The sequence below is a fragment of the Adiantum capillus-veneris genome, chromosome 13 (assembly GCF_014529385.1).
Source record: "Adiantum capillus-veneris isolate H3 chromosome 13, ASM1452938v2, whole genome shotgun sequence".
NCBI lineage: Eukaryota > Viridiplantae > Streptophyta > Polypodiopsida > Polypodiales > Pteridaceae > Adiantum > Adiantum capillus-veneris.
Window position 1 is genome coordinate 54,630,752 of NC_140943.1, and position 19,445 is coordinate 54,650,196.

A 19,445-nucleotide genomic window follows, 5' to 3' on the forward strand; every position below is an offset into this window, starting at 1 on the left:
CCTGTGTCGTGCCTCTGCCCCCAGGCAGAGCTGCTAACCATCGTGAGCTAGCTCGTCGACTGGGTCAAAGGTGTCGAGGTCACCGAGTCGCAAGAAACAATGCTGAAATCGATGTCAGAACAGCTAATCACCGATGTCGAGGCCGTCTCCCGTCACCAAACGGGAGTCTCCAATGCCAAGACGAGGTATCGAAGTCGCAAATGCCTACTCTCTCTCCCTCTCTCTCTTTCTCTCTCTCTCTCTCTCACTCACAAATCGGCTCTCTATCTCTGACTCGATCGATTTTTCATGACTTCTCTCTCTCTCTCTCTCTCTCTCTCTCTCTCACAGCTCTCTCACTCTCAAGGTGGGCTTTTCCTCTCTCACAAATGCCTGGGTGTGTATGAGAGCAGGGAATCGGAGAGTCGAAGGTGAATTTTCGAAGCTTTGGTGGGATTGAACCCTTGCACACAAAGTGTGTAGTTACGATTTTTTTAAAAAATCGATTCATTCCTCTGCAAGATAGTCGAAGTCAATTCTCTGCAGGCTCTGTCTGACAAGTCAGACCGTGCTCTCTCTCTCTCTCTCTCTCTCTCTCTCTCTCTCTCTCTCTCTCGGTTCTAGCTGCTCGTTTTGATGTCGTGAGAGCTGCTTCAGATTTGAGATGGGAGTGTGTGTGTGTGTGTGTTTTTGTGCCAGGTTCCCCAAGCTCCCAAATGCTTGATTGCTTCAAGTATTCAATTCAGTGTCGATTCCTTGTTACGGCCTTCTTTTGCTTGCATTGCTGGGCTTCGATTTCCTGCTCGATTCTCCTTGCAAGCCTCAAGCTCGATTAACTTGGCCTGCAGCTCGACTTGCTATTGCAAGAAATCCCAGGCTCACAAAAGCTTGCCATTGCTACCTTGCTTGCTGCTCGGGGTCGTTGCACATGCGGAATGTAGCCCGGCTCTGATACCACTTGTAGGAGCTGCTGTGCCGGTCCAAGAGAGGGAAAGGAGAGAAGGGGAAAGGGGATATTGAGCATACAGAAGTGTCTAGTGGAGCTATTGAGAGAGGCCCTCTCAACTCCTTATTAGACATTATAACCAAAGAATAATGGGCGGGCATCCAATCACAACTCGGCCACGAGCCACTGGCCTATAACCCACCAACAAGGCTTTGCCTCGTGAGAAGTTTGAAGCTTTTCACAAAGCTTTGGGCATACTCACCTTTGTGGACTGATCACATAGGCCTGACACTTCCCTATATGACACTTCCCTATATATGAGTGCCAACTCATACTCATTACATCACTCCTAGATGGGGATTTGTTACCATGTTATGGTAATGATGTGTGAGATCACACGTAGGACCACGAGGGCACTTTTTCCCGGTCTCACTCTACTTTGTGTGCAACCTTGCAATTGTTTTTCCTACATAGTATTAGAACCAAACATTGTGCCTTGCTCTTTAAAGGAGGCATTTGTGAGTTCTAAGACTTGTTGCCTAGTGAAGTGGCCTCATGCATTGTTTCCTTTCTAATAATCTTAGATAAGTAGGCACCAAGGGGGTATGTTGGGTTAAATGCTACCAACATGTAAGAGGACTCAAATTTTAGAGATTAGAGATCCCCATTTTGGAGTTTAGATGGCTACCCCAGTTTGGGAAATCTTTGTCATTTTTGCGACAATAGTACTTGCATGGGTAACGTCCCCATAAGCTTTTCCCCGTGGATATTTGGCATGGTTTTCTACATTCTTTGACTATCTTCCTACCTCTAGAAAGCTTGAAATTCTTTATTGATTTTTTATGAAATTTTGTTTCTCCTTCTGTACTACATGATTATGTTGGTGATTGAGAAGTGGAAAGATTCAAAATCTCTTTTGAGCAATGAAAGAGAATTTCTTGAGGTAAAAAAATCACGTATTTCAAATTTACCTCCTTTTCTCCTAATAATTAATATCAGTTTAGAAATTCAAAACTAATCTCTAAAATGAAGATTCTATAACAAAAGCCCTCTCCTCATTGGCAGAGAGCAAACTTTTTCTATACATTTTTTCTTAGTACATCCCCCCTAAGTGACTAATACCTCACCCTGTTCGGCACCACCCATAATCAGTTAGTACGGGTGATCGTTTTCGAAAAAAGCTGAATTAAGTCAAATATTGGGAAGATTCCGTCAAAGGCTCTCTCTTTCTCTCTTGTGCTTAATGTGATAGCATGACTCTTTTTTATGTCCTTTTTTGCCTTTGGGTGGGATGGTGGTTCATTCTTCTCTCCACAAGTGTTGTGCACAAATATTCCTCCCTCCCAAACCTCCTTGCCTCCCCCATTCCCTTGGGATTCACAAAGGGTCATCGCATGGTACCATGCGAGTGCAAGGAAGAGGGGTAATAAGGGGGAGAAATGGATATTTTACAAAGCATGGTCCCCGACATACAGGTAATTTAGAGGAATTTCGTGCATGCAAGTGGCATGTCCTTATTAGTTGAAGTAAGTCCCTCATGCCATCATTTGATTCAAGTTGGTTGAGTCTCATATTAAATAAGCCTTGTTTAAGACAACAAGAAGCATCTAGCAAATTAACTTTTATAAGAATTATCAAGGTTTTGTTGTGCATCTGACTTTTCAAGATCGTCTTTCAACCACTTATTACCACATTTGTAGATATCAGATTATTGTTTCATATATAGCCTACCTCGGAGTAGCTTCTTCCATAGTGCACAATTTCAAGGTTTAATAACCTTTTCTAGATTTGTCTGATAGATGGAATATGACCTTCAATGGTTCACTGATCAATATAAGATATAAGCAAAATAACGAACCGCACTGTTCAAGCAAATTTCTGCCACACAGCACCTTTCCTTTCAAAAACAAAACCCGAACACATACCAAGTACAGCTACGAAACTTCCCACAATCAAATACTCGTCCAACCAAGGATATGGACCTTTAGCCTTCCTATCTAGATTTTATACTATCTGTACTTAAGACTATTTTTCCTATAGCTTCGAAAAGACTATAGGTAGTCTTCTTTAACCAAAAAAGGTATTTACTCTAAGAAACACAAACCTTGTCCGAAAAGATTCCTGAGATAAGAGTGTGGCTCGATGTGGAAACACAGAGAGAGAGAGAGAGAGAGAGAGAGAGAGAGAGGAAGGAACAGAATCTTAACGCCGTAGGAACAATCCCAAGAAGCATCAAAGATCTATCCAACAAGAGCAAAAGAGAGAGAGAGAGAGAGAGAGAGAGAGCTTTTATGTTTTGATTTGACTTATATCTACAATATTTCAATGTCTTGTTTGTATTTGATAAGCTGATGGAAAGTAGGACTTCAAGTACGTCGTAAAAGCCTTACCATTGAGCATTACCTTGCTGATAAACAAATGATAACTGAAAATGCAGTGGCACACATATTTTGTGCCTTGTGAAGACATCCATCTCCAATAAAGTCCCTAAAAAGTTTCACCTACAGCCAATCTAAGTGTAGCCCCTCTAAAGACTAAGAAAACCCATTGGTTTCTTGACTATGGCTGATTAATCTGCATCTTTTGTGATACAATGCACCTCCCAAATCAGCCCCTAGAATCACCTCTAATTACATAAGTACATAAGTAATGTTAATACTAAACAGAATCGCATGGACCTCATGCATATATAGCTCTGTTTAAGAGTGAAGTCTCTTAATGTGTCATTGTCGCAGACCGCCCAAAGGTCACCTTCAAGGACCTAAAGCCTTTGCTACAATTAGGAAGACCTTCTGAGACATGTCTGATCAAAGGTCAGCTTTGAGAACCTAAAGCCTTAGCTACGATCAATAAGACTATACCGTATTGACACTGTGTCAACAAAAATGGACCGATCTAGAAGTCATATGTGGATCTCTACAATGTCTCTGAGCTTCAACAGTTTATATGGAGAGAGAAAGCCAAGGCTTTGTAGTTTGCCCTTAATGATTTGATTATATTATTTGAGCAAAGCACGCTCAATATGCTTCACTTTGGTGGCCAGATTCCTCTTTCCATCCACCTTCGAAACTTTGCCTTTTTCCTCTGCATAAATAAAAAACAAGTATTCAATGAGTGTCACAACTGTATAAAGAGATCAAATATACAATGGACCATTAAACATCAGTAAGTGATCGAAGAAAGGCCAGAAAAACATAAGCTTCAGCCTAGGTTTCTTGTGTGTGTGAGTGTTCTTTTTTTCATTTTATTTTTTTCACGGGGGGGGGGGGGGGCCTCCTTATGACCTGCAATCCGCGATGCCCAATCTCCGTTGCGGATCTCCCCTCAAGGAACCACCATGCAAGATAGTTACGAGGCCCCCCCTCCCCTCCACCAAAAAAAAAAGAACCATTTACATCTATCCAACACCAATCCATGGCTGCATAACTTGATTTTCTAGGCGTTTAACCCACAGGCTCTGCAACCTTCATGAGCTAAAATCTGCTCAGGAACTATTTTCCCTTACTGCTCATAAACCTTTAGCCGAAGCTCATCCACAGGCTCAATGGGTAACTCTGGTGGTCCCAATCCACTCTTACAACTTCAGAAGATGAAAATCTTAAAATATCTCAGTGACCAAGAAGATGAAGGAAGGATATACTTCATTATCTGCTTTGCCAATCGCCAAGTTGAATGTTGTGACGCACCTTAGGATTAGGGTATCCCATTGTCAGGTCAAAGCAAACTGGCCAGCAATGGTAACCTACATAAAGGTGATCACTCTAGTCAAAGCAGCAGTTCTCCCCGGTATTCTCTCTCTCCAGAAGTATATTCACTAGAAGTGTAGTAATTTTCTCCCTGAAGCTGATTCTCTCGCTAGAATGATTCTTTCTAGACAAGTTTTTCCTCTACAAAAGGCTGGTTTTCTCTCTCTAAAACAGAGAACTCTAGTGTTTTTCCTTTCCATCACTTGGTCTCCATAGGTGACACCAAATAGAGAGAGACACCAAACACATTCTACAAAAACACACACATGCAACGCCAGAAGAGTTCCCATATTTTGGCAAAATTATAGAAATCAAGTCAACTCCATCAGATACAAGAGGTGGAAATTCTCCTCACTTCATTGTTAGCATGGTAGCACAGCAAGAGGATGTCATCTCTATCATAGCTAAATAGAGTGAGTCAAAGGCTGTGGGCAAGCAATCAAGCCCTAGAGGGGATGATGGTGGTACTCGTCAATCGTTTGGCCAAATCCTCCATGAGACCTCTCTCTCCAATGGTTGAGGATTTAAGAAGCGCAAAAGTGAAAAGTAAATCTTCTCATTTAATCCTGTGCATTCATGAGACAGATTCCAATTTCGACCCATGTAAAGTGCACATGACTCTGTGCCTCAAGGACATGCTACTACTACGTATCAGAGAAAAGGTTTGAATAAGAGATTTTGTATGGAGATTTTATGAGCCTGTACAAACGACCCGGATCTCAGGATTGAATCGGTACATTGGATTTTGATGTTCTAAAACCCTTTTTGCGTTTATGGTTAGTACATTTCGACGGGCATCTGCATGCAGATTTAGAATAAGACCGAGTCGGCGACGCTATCGGCTCGTTTATGAGCCTAAAATAGTCATGAACATTGCACATTTGGACTCAATTTTGGGACACTACAAAATTCAAAGTCCCTTGGATGTACAGTTAAAAGGGATTCGACGATTCCTCTTGAAGACATACTTAAACTTTTTGAATGGGGTTTTAATAAGCACTAGACATTCAACATAACAGTAAGAACTCGTATTTTACCTGCGTTTCACATGAATAGGGAATCCTCCTTTGGGCACATGAACTGGAGTAAATTCTGAACCCTCTTCATTTCCATGTTGCTCCCAACTGTAAACGAAAGAACCAACTTGCACTTGCCACGCAGTTAATATTTGCAAGACATAAACTTAATACATGCCTTCTCAATACGTATGTATGTGTGCACATTGTTGGCAAAAGTGTACGTGTGCCACGTGTGAGCATACCCTTAGGTAGCCGAATATTCTGGACACCAAAGAATATGCCATCGTCACAGAATATACCAGATGCCTTTGGTAAAGCACTTCATAGCCAGCATTATCCTAATGCTATTGGCCTTATAGCCTACATTGCCTACTCTCAATCTCTCCACATGTTTCTCTCAATCAGGGCTCACTATACATGATTAGGCTACTCATGCTGATTCAATGCTTCTGCATTATACTGTTTCTTTTAAACGACCTAAAAAGTTTCATAGCATACCTGTACTTCAAAACAAGGTGGTGAATAAACACCAGCAGTTGCAGATGAAGCAGCTCCCTACCCATGCATGCATGAGGTCCGCTTCCAAAAGGTGTGAAAGTAAATAGCTTGGGTTGTACCTTAAAAGACACAAATTTCAGCTTTCAATTAGTTACTGCAGTTGCATCGAGAGATATAAATTAGATTTGAAACATTTAGACATACCAGAAAAGAAAGACACAACACATGGCTGGGAGCCCAAAATTGGCAGCAAGTGCACAAATAACTTACCCTGAACCTCGAAGAGTCAAATTCTTCAGGTCGGGGGAAATATTTTGAGTTCATCTGGTAGGCAGCATGTGCTACGATTACACGCCATCCTTTTGGGAACACCATGCCTGGCATAGTAAAGCATTGAGACGCTAAAATTAGTGCCCTACATGTTTGCGCCACCCTGTTAGAGTAAAAATGTAATATTGAACGGACCTTTGTAAGGAACCTCTTCCAAAGCCTCTCGATACGAAAACTCAACCACGTTGGCTATGCGAAGGGTCTCCTTTATTACCTAACAGCTTGCACAATTTTTTACTACTCTATTCCCATTACATCTCAAGGGAGGCTCCAAGGAATGAGAACTGTAGTACATGCGCTAGCAGCTCACGAATCCAAGATAGTTTTCTCATCTTACCCTGATAGTGAGCTGCATTTGCTCTTTTATGTCATACCACTTGATATTCTCATCATAGCTTTTCTTTCCGCTTATCATCTCATGCTCTGCCTAAGGAAACGCTATGCAACTCTCAGCTTAAACTCATGAAAGTATCAGACATGAAGCAGCGCATTTGTTCTAACCACCATATATAAAAGAAACTTTGACTGGTGCACTTCTCATCTCCTCCTTGAAGTAAAATACCCAGCTTTACTAGTTATTATGCTATGCAGGCGGAGATCGCTTTCATATAAAAATTCTTACTCTGACTTCGGCAAGGAGGTCACTATGCTCTGTGAGTATTTTGATCATCCAGCAAAGAGCAGCAGCGGAGGGGTCGTAAGCAGCATACAAGAAGGTTAAGACGTTGTCGTAAATCTCCTCAACTTTCAGCTTGCAGCCATTCTCATCCTCCAGTGTCATCATGAGCCCCAGAATGTCCCCACCCCCATTATTGTTGAGCACACTTCCCATATTCCCATCTTGTAAACTCCTAAAACTCATAATTTTATCCAGCAGAGCACAAGCCTTTTTCCGGCTTTCCTGCACTTTGCATGGTGTTAAGCTTTTGCTTCGTTCCTTTACAATCTTGACAACAAATTTTGAGATCTAGACTAAAAACATACGTAAACCTTCTTTGCTTGTATAGAAAGGTCACAGTACAAAATACCTGTAAGCCTTATAGTTGTATCACTGTCACTACCCAAAAACACCAAAAAAGAAAAGGTTACCTTAAGGGCTTTGTAGTAATTAGTTCCTGGAACATTAATGGGCAGGGAGCTAACTCCCCTAATTAAATGTTCGCATGCTCGTGTTAACTCTTCCTTCTCGTGCTGGGGTGCAGCTCCGATCACAAACTCCATGGCCACCTTAAACACATACTGATAATCATAGCTAGAAGTTATTTCCTGCTGAGATACCAAACACACGAGTCCAAGGAAGCAGTGCTGAAAAGCTATACACCTAGATGAATCCAGGATAAGCCAGATTCACCTTTAAAGGAAAGCGCAAGGCATAGACTATTGGTAGTCATCCACAAGACAATATAGTCATCAGCTCCATCTTGCATATTATAACTAAATACTACGGCTTACAGCTTCCAACGAATGTCAACAGTGCCCAGTGGTGGTGTGGAACTAGGTAGCAATATATGATCTCTCTCTCACACACACACACAAATCAATACAAATATGTGCACTGAGTTGTCATAACTCGAGAGATGCAGAGCAGACTCGGCCATAATTAAGCCTAGCACTAACAGAAGTATTAGATAGGAAAAATTAGCACAAAAAAAGCTACTCTGAGATGCCATGCCAGTACAAATAGCCGGCAAGCAAGAGTAGATCATCTAATAACTCAAAAGATGCCATACATATGTACATAAATGCATGACTGCATCCATACATTATACCATTTACACACTTATGGAGCTCAGACCATTCCACACATGGCATAGCCTCGTTAAAAAAATCTTGCACACTCAATTCTCACTCATAAACCAAGGGTAGGAACTTTAGTGTGTGAATGTAACCTTTTTAGCCTCCTCCAAAGTATTGACTGTCTTTCCATCCCAATGCTTAAGGATGTCAATAGCAATGGCTTCAACAATAGGAATGGACCTTTCAAGAGATTCTGGTAGCAATGGACCGTGTAAGATCTTTCGAAAGTTGGCATGAACCTTTTCATGCTGGTACCCGAAAAAACTACGGCCTAGAAGCTTCTCAATCGTGGGCAAGCCTCTCTGTCTGAAAGAGGATGCCTGGTCCACCATTACAAACCTCGCTGACTCTGGGCCTGCCACCACAATGGAAGGATAGCCAAATAGATGGGTCTTGAACACATCCCCATACCTGACAATCACTCAGGTACACAAAAATGTTAAAGACTTCAGACGCTTTTAAGAGAAACAACATAGACATAAGATTTGAGAGGCCCACTCTTATCATTATCCTGACCCTAGGCACAACTTACGAGTGGCCTTTTCGAGAATGAATGCACCCTGTGGCTGTAACTAAACTCGCTGAAAAATTGAGCCTTACATCACTAACAACCTCTGCGCATGCTAAATCTAGATAAAGGGTCACGTTGACATTCTAAAACAAAATAAATGGAAAGGACCCATATTAGGTTCTTTAATGACAGGAAACATTAGCAACATAAAATAACAAAGAGAATTTCAGTCATTCAATGCTTCACATGCAAAAGTCGAATGTATGCCTAACTCCCTTCTTCCAAAAACCTGCAGCCCTACTCTTCACAAGTTCCATGGTGACATTGGGTAATAAGTAGACAAAAATGCGACATTGGTATAAGCTATGGATTTTCTTCACCAAAAGGGCACACCGGCAAAAACTTCCTCAAACCATGCAGATAAGGACCTTGGGACTTACATTTGTTGTCTGGAGGTCCAGAACTTGTGCCTTTGAGTTTTGAGTGTAAGCGACTCTCCCAGCATGGGCAAACCCATGGAGCCACGGGGCAAACGCATGCCCCTATAGGGCCCGCTCTCTATGGTCCCACCACAAGCATAATCTTGTATTTTCACCACCAATTTCTTAAGGAAGGGGGCACTCATAATCAATACCATTGCGCAGGCAGCAGCTGCTGCAGTTGTAGTCCATGTCTCATCTACCCATTCACGCATTGCCTGATTCAATCAGCATACCCGAGTCAATAGAAAAGTGCTGACAGAAACCATGTACTCCTTTACGATAACAAGAGCATCGTGCAGAATGCACTCATGTAGAGGTCTTGACCACAATAATTTACGCTGGCAACAATCAGCATAGAGCAACAAAAGAAGAGATTAAAGCCATGGAAACTGTGATCTTCAATGTCAGTAGGCAATTGTATTTCCGACGCTCATAATTGTCGTAGTTGTGAGTAGCAGGGTGATGTTGTGTTCCCCCGAGCTTGATAAAATAAAGACCCTTTGCATCAAGCATGCAAAAATGCCTTCTCTGTACATTGTGCATGTTGCTATAGTCACACTATTTGCTTCGCCTTCTACTCGTGAAGCTTGCACATGTCAAATTCCATCAAAATGCAGGAATATGAGATGCATGGGTGTAATGCTTGAGCAAGTGACTAGTCGCTCTTCCTTCCACTGATATTCCTTGAACGAAAATCTTCATCCTTTCATCGAAAACTCCATCTGTTGTTAAACAGCGGGCGCCTGTGTGTGTGCGTGTGTGTGTGTATGTGCGCGCGCGCGCGTGTGTACATACCATATCTGCGCGCGGGTTTAAAGAGAGGCGGGGAAAGCCTGCGACTTGACGAAGCGCAGGAAGGGGTGCAACAGGCTCGGAAATCACAAGTTTCCAAATTAATGTAAAACTTGAGCCTGCATTTTGGGATAAGTGGGACCACACGGACCTAAAACGCTACTAAGTTGGGGTGCAGGCCAGTGTTCGGGAAAACGCTACGAAGTTGGGGTGCAGGGCCGAAGGCTCTCCGCACTATTTGGCACGGGCACCTTCAAATGGGATCAACGGTGAGGGTCATTCGAGGAGTTGGATGTGTTTTTTGTAAGTTTGGACCGATTTGAAAATTCGAGGCGAGAAGAAAATTCGGGTCGGCATCTTAAGCCTCGAACCCACTACCCTCCCCCGTACGAAGCATGTGCTCTAATTACCACGTCCGCATGCGTTCGTTGCAGTATGTGCCATTTCAATGCCACATATGTAAATGCTAACCGATTTGTAATTTTGGGACGGTTTTTTAAATTTGGGTCGTGCGAATTCGGGCCCCCCATCGCACGGGCTTCCTCAGCCCCACAATTGGTTTCAGATCTTGCAAGTTCCAGATTGCGAGCACGGCCCAGCTCCTCCCCACCCCGCTTGTGTTTAGCCCCCCCTTGCAGCAAGCTTGGAATCTTGAAGAGAATATGAGCACAGCTCCCAATCTCCTGCAGATCTTGATTTCGGGGCAACAAACCAGTGTTTTTTAAAGTCAGGCAGCTTGGCAACCTTGCAGCACGTAAAGCAGGATAAAATCGCGTGCATTGAATTTTCTGTGTGTGGATGGGTTGTAATCGATCAAGCAAGGGGTAGTAGGTAGCAAGGTGATGAAGACGTAATGAAGTGAAGTGAAATCAAGCAATTTTGTGGAAGCTGCAAATAGCACTGGTCAAAGCATCGCAGAGGGGAATGGATCACTCCACTGATTGCACCTCATCGTCGGCATTGCATCTCAAAATCGGGCATGAAAGCGCTCGAGCATATGGAGCAGCCCTCACAGCTTACAATCGGGCGTAGAGTGGAACAATGATTGTGTCACACACCGAGCAGCACTGCATCCGAACCTTCACATCTACGCTAGATAGTTCCTTGATATGCAACGAGTTTTGACAACTAAGAAATAAAACAAAAACATTTTTTTTGTTCACAATACTAGAGCATGTGCACACATACATTGCAAACAAACAAAAGGGGATTTGTAGCTCGTAATTAGTTGTAGCATTAAAAATCGGGCCAAAGGCGCAAAGTTCAAACATAGGCAGTACTGAAGATAGAGGGAAGCTTTGGAGTGAACACACAATGAACATGACCTCCTCACACAAATGTTGAACATTGGAGATCTACACATAGCTACACATGTGCCTGTCGTCGTCGACACACACATACAATGGATTCGGCATCCTCAAACATCAAAGGACATTCCTGTGACTTTGATAGTTGTCTTTGTCCATAGTTGTATCAAGCTTTATCAAGGACTTTCGAGCATCTTGACATCTTTTATCAAACTACCTTTTGCGTGATGTATCTTTGTTGATATCATTGACATGCTTTATGGCAAAGCATTCTTCAACACAAGAACAAATAACTTTCTTGAAAGCTTCCCATTTCGTTTCTAATGGTGCATCATGTTGAAGCTTTGTCATCCATAACTTTTGCTCAACCTTTTTAGTGTATATTGGTGTTCGTTTAAAGTCCATACATAGTGATAACTTCTCTTCCATTTGGCTGAGATTATCATACTTAGTTGCTTCTCCACATGCAAGTTCTATACATAAGGTCCCATGGTCTGATTTGGGGTCCATTGGGGCCAAGCGTAAACTCTTTATGCGATACATGATGGCTTCAAAGAGTAGCATATAACCAATCAGACTATCCCCATTATGTTTTCTACATGTAAATCCATTGGTTCCACTCCACAAAGATACACCATTAACAATGACCATACTCGCTCTATTGCACACGTATAAAAGTTACTTTCCATAGTGCTCCGGCTCTTTCTCATCCATTGAAGTACAACCATACAAGTGAACTTCCTCCAACTCCTTTGAAATGTATGGCATATCAAATTGTTGAGTATCATGTTGCAATGTTTTTGTGCGAGCATTCATATCTCCAAATACAATAACATCACCTTTGTCTTTAAAATAAGCAATGTTGACAATGACAAAAATCCAATGTTTTGGGACAATATGAGAGAGAGAGAGAGAGAGAGAGAGAAGAAGAAGAAGAGAAAAAAGAGTATAGCTTTGTAGGAATATTTCCAGTAGACCTCAAAGCCCTATCGCACACCATTGCATCACAAACAATAGCACGATAAGCAGGTATCATCACATGTTTCAAGCATTAAATCAGAAGCAAGCAATTCAATTATGTCTAAGGATAGAGAGAGAGAGAGAGAGAGAGAGAGAGAGAGAGAGAGGAAGAAGAAGCCGAAGAAGAGAACATAGAGGTTAAATTTGTAGGAACATTCCCAAGAGACCTCAAAGCAGACCCCATTTTATTCACAATGATAGCACGCTAAGCAGGTGTCATCACACGTTTCAAGCATAAAATTTGCAGCAAGCAATTCAATAATGATCAGTATAACCTCGCAAGCATAAAATCGGAAGCAACCAATTCAATCAATTTTTTCTTTAAGCTTGCAACTATACTGTGTGTGAAATCTTCAACTCTCCAAATGGGTTCTTAAACAACTCATCCATGCAGGTTCAGAGAAAATTTTACAGTTACCAAGCATGTTATCTAAAGAGAGTTTTGCATCTTCTAATTTTGGATTTCAAATCTAGGCCATTAAATTCACACGAGCAGTTTATTGGCATGTTACTCAAGAAACAAAGCTTTTCCCATAACACTAAAAGAAGTTCACTTTGCAGGTGCTAACAACTTCACAACTAGTGCTTAGACAAAACCACTGCAACTACCATTCTTAGAACGTCAAGATAAATTCACTATGAACGTGCTCACACTAAAAAAATGCTTAGACAATACCACCACTCATGGAACATTAAAAACAAGTCCACTCTAGAAGCATACAATTTGCGTTTTGCATGCCTACAAAGACCAGAAAGACCAACTAGTAGGAATTGCATGAAGACCAACACTAGACATAATTCATGTTCACATAGATTGCTTTAATGTAAATACCTAAGTTTATGCAAGACGAGTTAAAACACACTCATACATCAACTAACTAAACAAGAAAAACACAAAGAAGAACTTGTCGCTTATTTACCAGCCACAAAGATATTAGACATGGATTGCTTGACCCACACTACATGCATTGTTGCCTCTGCATGTCCAACGTGCCTCCTCTTCTTAATTCAGCCCCCAGACATGTCCTCATCATCATCATCGAATGAGCTCTCTGTTAATGCGTCTTGACTTTCCCAAGCAACTTTAAACACGACTTCCACATTCTTGTGCGTGTACTCCTTCTTGCCAGGTTATCTCGTCTACTTGCACCATGGGTCTTGCGCTTTTGGTGATCCACACCCATAGACTACTCACAGGATTTTTCCATGTCCATATCCCCATCTTGAGATGCCACTACTGAATCCCCATCATCCTCTACCTCATTGCCACCTTGACCATGAGCAATACACTCCTTATCTATCAGTGGTCTAATAGCTTGCAACTTAATGAGACTTGCAGAAGTAGTCCTTTTACCTTCTTCTAGGTCATCTACCCTCTAGAGTTCATCTTCTATCTTGAAAACACAAGCACTATCAAAGTTTTCGTTTTGCACCAAAGAGACAAATTTTGTGCAATACCAAGCAGCCTACAACTACATTGGGCACATTCTCAAGATTCATGTCACATCACTTCAGCAAGGTTCGAAAATGAGCTTTTAGCAAACCAAAATCTCTCACCATAGGCATATGAGCAGTTGATTGAATGAAGTTCCTCAATTATACTTATCTTCGAGTAGGCTATCCTTGCTCCTTTTAAAGGGGACCAACATGTGTGGGCATGCTGGGTAGGCACAACTCCCCATGAGGCGGTAATTTCCCAAAATTCCACTTTTGCACCTCCTTCCTAGCATGCTTCTCGAGAATTTTTTGGAGCCATGCATCAAACCTACCCAAAAAACGTCATATTCCCAGACCACGCAATTGGTAGCCATAGTCATCTGCAAAAGCACAAAGTGAAAACCATTTCTAATTCTACATGATTATGTCTCAAAGCACTAATAGTAATGTTAGATCCACCTTAATCACAAAAGGTACCCCACAAAGAGCTTTAAATCCTTTTGCAAGTCGTATTTTTTCGAAAACCATCGGATGTAAAAGCTTCGAATACCACTCTCTTGTACGACTGAACAAAACTCAAGAACAACTGAGGTGGCTACGCTCTAAACCATGCTATGCAAGTATGCAAGCATTTCCAAATTTTCTCCATTGGCAAGCCGATGTATGGAAAGAGAAACCCTTCACTCGAGAGGCACTGCATTACGCATGTTTGTGCTCTGTCTTCTCATTTGTGGGGCAACCATTTTAGCAAATGTAATAAAAAGTCTCCTTGATAATTTGCAACATGCTTCTAAACATTGTGCTTGACCGTGATCCATTTATAAATCCTTCCAAGTAATTTTGTGGCCATGCATATGCCCAACAAGCTCGCTATTTATGACCAAGTTGATGAGCGAACACTCTCCTGAAAATGAATGAGCATGCCCTACAAACTGTGCCAATTGAAGCCATGCTCGAGCAAAGAAAGGATGTCTTTGCAATTGTTTGACAAACTCAAGCATGAGCCACACACACAAGACCACAAAGCCATTTTCTCCTTGCTATGCATGGTTGTCAAGTATGTATATCAATAACTAGCATGAACACCCAAGAAGAACAAAATGGAAAGACTTCAAAAACGCCTGAGAAGAATAGTATGTTGAATTCTCAGCAGACCTTTTCACCCACAAATTGTTGTTGAGACAACACCATACTAAGTTCTATTCATGAACTTGAAAAAATAAGAGCATGATGATTTTTAGCCTGACAACACCATACTAACCCTAAATCCTAAAACAAAATCTTGAACAATGCTTAAACAAAAATAGAGCATACTAAAACAAAACATGGCAAAAGGACCAAAAATTTTCCCAAAATATTTAACAAGAATACAAAACTAAAAGACCTAAAATATGTGTCAGAAGAATAGTATATTGAACTCTCATCAAACCTTTTCACCCACATATTGATGGTGAGACAACACCAAACCGAGTTCTATACCTGAACTTGACAAATAAGAGCATGATGATTTTTAGCCAAAAACCATCATATTGGCCCTAATCCCTAAACCAAAATCTTGAATAGTGTTTGAAACAAACAAATCATACTGAATTTTAACCAAAACATGACCGTAATTTTTCGAGAATCTTAAGCAAAAAATAGAACGTGGATCTCTAACAACAACAAGACCAAAAAAATGAGCACACTTAGAACCACATGGTGAGGAAAGAGCATTCTAAATTTTATCAAAGTTCTGAGAACAAAGCCCAAAGTTTTAAGCAAAAAACAACCAGCTGAATTTAAGCCAGGACATATAACAAAAAGCCAAGCTAACATTGAACCAAAAGGCTACAAAATTTATTGAGTATGATTGGCTATAAGAATTATTGCAACCAGTTCCTTGACTAAGTCCTTGCCACACTCAACCAACTGTACCAAATGTTGTCCCGGGATTTTCAAAGTCCGCTTGGGTACGAGGTTGATGAGGAACCTGGTTCATTGCTTGTGACATTAGAGTCTTCACTTGTACAAATCTGATATATTGGTAAAGCAGATGCTTGGCTCATGCAAGACACATCAGCTTTGCTATGCACATGCTCATTAACAATGTCATACCATTTGTAAGACCTCCGCCTATCATTACCTAAGATGTTGTTGTGGGACTTATCTGCCTTGTAGTCATCACATGCTCCTCCCCATTTCTTTCTACATGATTCATTGTCCTTGTCAAAGTCAGTGAACATGGAGGCAAGCTTCAAGGAAACCTAGAGATGGACTCCTTGCTTGGATCACTTGTTGAATTCCTCATGCATGGTAGCTCTAATACGAAACACGTGGTCAACCAAATAGTCGTGCCACTTTGACTTTGCATCATTAGCATCCTTCACCTCATTTGATTCGCCATCGTCCGGTGTATTTGGAATCTTCTTGCCCCTCTTTGGTGCAACTTCTTGTAATGTATTGTCATGCCCAAGAGCAAGTGCCTTTGTCTTACTTCCTCTACAAGGCTTGGGTGGCCTTGTTGGGATCGATAGCGGACCTTTGGGTGGAAGTGTTGGAGTGGAAGCATGTTGTGCTTGGCTAACTTGGAGAGGAGAAGGGGAAGCTCCATGGAATTGGGATTTGAGTGCTAAAAGTAGCTTGAAGTTCACCTCCCTATGCAGACATTGAGGATGATAAGCTTCCCACCCTTCAACTAGCATGAGAAAAATGCGGTTGGAAGTACATTGAGGAGCAAGGCGAGGACAACATTGCTTAATATCCTCCAGTAGGCACCATTCCTCCTATGGTTGCGTTTGGAGGTGTCCCAAAGAAGTATGACGATTGATCTTGCCCACCTTGAACGCCACATAAGCTTCATCGTCACATTGGGAGGATACTTGGGAGTCCATTGTGGTAAGCTCCCACAAGAAACACACCCTAAATAGCCAAGCAAGACAACAAGACAAAACAACTAGCATTTTCCTTCATTACACTTAGATTGAATCATGCCAAACAATGAAGTTGCACAATCCACTAAAACCCCATCAAAACATGCATCAGAGTTAGTAGACCAAGAGGTATGAGCATATAAAGCATACAATAACTTACAAAATTTACATACATGTCTACAATAGTTTGTACCCTTTTAACACTAAATCCATAACCAATGTTGGAGCAATGGTATGCATGAAAGTCTTGTAGCGTATCGCATGAAAAATAATTTGCTCTAATTTTGTTGATACTTGTAAGGTTATGACTTCTTGACACAGCTACATCACTAGCACAGACACTCAAATGCAATCACAAAGTAGAGACCATCTATATATAACCATGCATTGAATACCCTCACCATGCTTGATCAAAACATGCATGGAAGACGGTCCATGCGCACAACTTGTACCTTAGGTGTGTTGACAAACATGGTATGGTCTTTTTTGATTGCATGCCACTGTCAAAGGTGGTAGCGGAAGATGCAATGAAGTCAAGAACTAGCTCATGATCCGATGGACACCTCGACTCTAATCTAGAACACATGAAATGCCACATACATGAACACGATACCTGTGGAGAAGAGATATCAATGAGGTAAAAAGAGACACGACATCAGAGAGAGAGAGGGAGAGAGATTTGGGAAAGGCTCTCAAGCTCATACAAGTGACCAAGGGTGGTCCGCATAGAACTGACATGCCCCAATTGTGTGATCAAACCGTACATTGGTTGCCGTTTAGAAAATTGAAATGTAGACCACACGACGTCCAAGAATCCCCATTTGTGAACTATGAACACATCATGTCCAAAATACTTTCTAGACAAAGAACTTTGAAACGCATCCTGTCCATAATGCGACCAACAACAATGGATTGGTGCACTCATCCTTAGTGTTTTAGATACGTCTGATTGGTTCCTTGCCAGATGCATGTGCATTGAACTCCAACCTACGGGTCGAAACATCGATAACTTGAACTCCAACACAAGGGTCCAAATTAATTACATGGAGCACTTTGTGCCCCTCTCTGCCACTCACAAGCCTCTCTTTGGCTGAAGTTAGTGGCAACACTTGCACTGACTAGAAATCTGATGTCAAGGCCACTATGGTCGTCACCACATGTGCCATGCCAATCTCCTTTGTCAAATCTTTATTATCGTTATCTCTCCAACTTGCCTTTGTCTTTGTCTATCTATAAGTTCTTGCTTCTGCCTTTGGCTTCAAACACGCGAGCCAAACAAAGTGTCAAGTCACAATTAGAACAGCTGTGATCGGACCTCGTGGGTACCAAGGCAGCTAACTGAGTATTGGTACTGCCATCCGTGTCAAGCTTGCCTTTGCCTCTGTCCTTGAGCGAACTCGTCCATTTGCTTTGGGCTTCACAATCTTGAGCCAAACAATTGGCCAATTACCTTGAGAACTTCAATCGAGCATATGTTGCTAACTGGATGGTAAATCTGCTATCCATAGCCGATAGTTGGTTTTGGTTGATGTTGTTGCAGGCGCTCAAGTAAGGGGAGGCCATGTTGAAGTTGCAAGATTTGGACTTTTGTGCTCCTTCTCGCACTCCAAGTTCATTCTAAAACGCTATGGCAAGGAGGCGAGTTTAGGTCGTTTGCATGAGACCACAGAATGGGAGGAGGGCATTGTTGAAACGGAGTGGAAAACACAACAGCGTTTTAAAATGCCACATGTGCTCTAGAATGGAGGGAGAAGCCACTACCAAATGCATTTCAAAACGTAGTCATAGGCGGTGCCCTAGCGGTTGTCCACTGCGAGCTCCTATGGCGTTGTCGTCCTCTATTGTCGGTGTCTCAAAACGCTGCCAATGGCCACAAACAAGAAGTGCTCACTTTGCTGATGGCGTTTTAGAATGCCACTATTGAGCTTCTTCTCTGAAACTACCACGATTTGCAATTGCACCTCCTCATGCTAGTCCTCTCGATCTTCTTCTCTCTATAGCAAGGCCTCTTAGGTTCCTCTTCTTGGGTTATCTTTGCGGTGAATATTCTCTTCTCTGAATGACAACTTGCTCCACCAAAGTCACCGAGCAAAAATCTTTGATACCATGTCAAAGTTGACAATGTGGAAGCGTATAGACCAAGGGGAGAAAGCATGAGACACACACACACACACACACACACACACACACACACACACACACACACACATTGTTGAACCAACCTTGGCAATGAAAATGATGATAATACAATGGGGGTTGAGGGTTGTATATATAGCAACCTCGGTGAATTGCCCTACCCAGACTTTGACAAATAAGTAAAATAAATACCAAAAACCCAAATTAAATAACGGGATTACATTGGGTAGTTCACTTGAGATGCCAAAACTCTAACAGGTTTAGCAATCACAATGTACTTGTAAACGAATCTATGATCATATCCACAATGTCTAGTTTTTGGCCTATCCCAAAGGGGTGAGGCCATAGTGATGCCTCCCCTTTTTGATAATGAAAAATGAGAGTTCTTTTTCTAAAATGCATTATTTTTTGATTGGGGGATAAGTTAGTAAGCACTCATTGCTTAGTATGCTGGGATAGATGCTTAGTATAGTCTACATTCAAACAACCACTTATTGCGCACACAAAGCCAAAACAAGGTCGAGTTGTCCCCATCA

At 41.8% G+C, this 19,445-nt stretch overlaps 1 pseudogene across 1 annotated transcript; it reads right to left on the bottom strand.

Moving 5' to 3' along the window:
• Window positions 1-3,198: 3,198 nt before the first annotated feature.
• LOC147444021 (abscisic acid 8'-hydroxylase 4-like) lies at window positions 3,199-10,421 on the bottom strand (annotated as a pseudogene). The gene is made up of 11 exons (XR_015190009.1): window positions 10,104-10,421; window positions 9,267-9,523; window positions 8,408-8,726; window positions 7,580-7,757; window positions 7,141-7,511; window positions 6,856-6,945; window positions 6,654-6,732; window positions 6,459-6,565; window positions 6,189-6,307; window positions 5,709-5,795; window positions 3,199-4,009 (listed from the first exon to the last, which is right to left on the bottom strand). The product of XR_015190009.1 is annotated as an abscisic acid 8'-hydroxylase 4-like (transcript).
• Between the last annotated feature and the right edge of the window lie 9,024 nt (window positions 10,422-19,445).